Below are 2,991 nucleotides of genomic sequence, written 5' to 3'. Positions count from 1 at the left end.
AACTTAACCAGCCAGCAAGTACATACGACAGAAGTGTGTTTAATACACAGCGACTAATATACACCAAAACAGTGTAAAGCGGGTGAATGTTGTAGCTATGTTTGCTAGAAAGCTACGGAGGTGTCTGACTAGCTGTTGTTGTTGAAGGAGCGTCCCGTCCACTAGATTATACGTCACACTGGCAGCAACGCCTGAACCTAAAAGACGCACATCGCCATCTGCTGACTGGAGTGGGTAACGCAGTTGAGGAACCAAAAGTTAATTTTTCATTTATTTCATAAAAGTTTAATATTATATTATGCCGTTCAAAGAGAAGCATGTGTTGATTGATTCGTGTTTAATGAGTGAGAATTTAAAACAAGCTTTACACCCACAATCAAATGGTTGTTAATAAATCTAAATCATGGTTTATTGTTTCTGTATCAAAATGGACTTTTAACAAATTCAAATCCTTTGGAGTCATTTTGACCCCAGCCAAAAGCATCTTTGATAAATAGGACATTTATTTATTGTTATTATTATTGTTCCCCATCCAACCTGACAGAGCTAGAGAGGATCTGGAGAGAAGGATGGGAGAAACTCCCCAAATGCAGGTGTGCCAAATAAATTAGCTAAATGAAATAGGGGGAAAAAATTATTTGATCAATTTTAGAATAAGGCTTTAAAGTAACAAAAAGTGGAAAAAGTCAAGGGGTCTGAAAACTTTCCCGAATGCCCTGTATACAGCACCACCTCCCCCATAAGCATTCCTGTCTTTTCTGTAGATGTTATATCCCTGTATTGCTACTGCTGGATCAAAGGAATTATCTCAGTGAGTTTCAGAGATGAACAGTACAGTGCATTCCAAATTCAATAGGCAGACAAGTAAACAAAAACGTTTTCAAATAAAAACTATTCCAGAAAATGTCAAACGCGTATATAACGCCCGTCCAAGAGACGGTCGACCAATCGCCTTCACATTGTCATGCTGTGACACGCAGTTCCTAAGCTAATTCTCACGAAATCCCTTTTTAAAGTCAGGGTATGAGTCGAGAAACATGCCTATTTTCCTTGAAAGTACGTAATGTCACGATTGCAAAGCTTTTCGATATTACAGAGAACAAGTTGATTATCTCTAATTATCTCTGAAAATATTTGTATTGTTGTGCTTCTTGTTCACGGAGGGTAATTAATCCCAATGTTCTTTTCTTTAAGCTGTTAATACGAATCGAAAGGAGTTTCCGATATCCTCATTTCTTAAAGTATTTCTGGTGATAGCAAGTGATAGTGATACACAAGCTAGGTCTATTTGAAACATTGCCATCCCATGGCAGCATTTACCAGCCACCAGGTTCAGAAGCTTTAAAACCACAAAAATATTTAAAACCCAATTCTATTTTTGCCCAAAGTCAAGATGTAAATTATTCAAACTGAACATAATATTATTATTTAATATAATATTATTTTAGGCTATTTTAGTTCGAGTCAAAGATAGTTTTGGAATAGTTTTAATTTTTCAAACAGGTTTGTTATTTTATTTCAGTTTACTAAATAGTTTCCCCCTAAATACTTTTTCTATAATAAGCATGGAGGTTTCCCCTATCAACCAGTCATAGGTACTGGTGACAAAGCGCCTCGTAACCTAGCTGGGAATGGGACAAATGGAACCCTTCTGTGGTAACAGACAGGGGCGATTTGTAATCAAATCTAATTCCCAGGAATGGGGTTCATATGAACCACAGAGACTGTGTGTGGGATAATAACATGGCCCTGTCCAACCCTGCTTGTTCCCTCGACTCCGCTACCAACCACCAATCTCCAACAGGGCCCTTAACCTGTATCACCAGACACCTCATAGTGAGCTACAGGTAAGAATCAGCAATGAATCCCAATAATGAGACACCTCTGGGGTAACAGACAGTCTGGTGGCGATTTTATGAATTGTTCAGCAGTCTTATGGCTTGGGGGTAGAAGCTGTTGAGGTGGCTTTTTGGACCCAGACTTGGTGCTGTGGTACCACTTGCCGTGCGTTAGCAGAGAAAACAGTCTATAACTTGGGTGACTGGAGTCCCTGACACTTTTGTGGGCTTTCCTCTGACATCGCCTATTATATGGGTCCTGGATGGCAGGAAGCTTGGCCACAGTGATGTACTGGGCTGTTCGCACTACCCTCTGTAGCGCCTTACGGTCAGATGCCGAGCAGTTGCCATACCAGGCGGTGATGCGTCCAGTCAGGATGCTCTCGATGGTGCAGCTGTATTACCTTTTGAAGATCTGGGGACCCCTGCCAAATCTTTTCAGTCTCCTGAGGGGGAAAAGGTTTCGTTGTGCCCTCTTCATGACTGTCTTGGTATATACCCACGTGGGTGATTAAAAGATGAACTGAGGTCCACACTCCAGTACAGTTGATGGTGGTAATACATCTCAAAGTTGGTTGCCAACCGCCATATAAAGTCCAAAGAAGAAAAAGAAGCGCTTAGGAAGGAAAAATGAATTCGGTTTACCGTTAAGGGCGTCGCGACTGGTTACCTATTTTGATGTGATATGAAAGTATTGTGTGAAATTATTTTGATGTGAAAGTATTTGAAATTATTTTGATGTGATATGAAAGTATTATGTGAAATTATGGAGTAACGGGGACAGCCATCAGCAGTAGAAACAATAACAAAGCGTACTCCCTGCCTGTTTCGGGAAAAAGCTGAGGGATGGTGCTGGAGAAATGCAACGATCCATGATATCAACATTCTAGTTTTAACCATGTTTTGGGGATATACAGTGTTTGTTTATATTAATGACAAACATTGGAGTAAAAAAAGCTCATATTTTGGGTTCTGATGGGGTACAACAGTTGAACTAAGCTCATGAGGCATTTATAAGTGAATTCTTCAAGAAACAATGGGTACATATCATTAATGTATAAGTCCCAAAATGGATGTAACAACTGCTGATTGCCCCTTTAAGACTACATATTGGGCTAATCTAATAGGAGATATTGAGGACTACAGTATTTCA

Source organism: Salvelinus namaycush, unplaced genomic scaffold (assembly GCF_016432855.1).
Source record: "Salvelinus namaycush isolate Seneca unplaced genomic scaffold, SaNama_1.0 Scaffold81, whole genome shotgun sequence".
Classification (NCBI taxonomy): domain Eukaryota; kingdom Metazoa; phylum Chordata; class Actinopteri; order Salmoniformes; family Salmonidae; genus Salvelinus; species Salvelinus namaycush.
The sequence above is the reverse complement of the archived record's forward strand: the minus strand, read 5'-3'. Positions refer to the sequence as shown.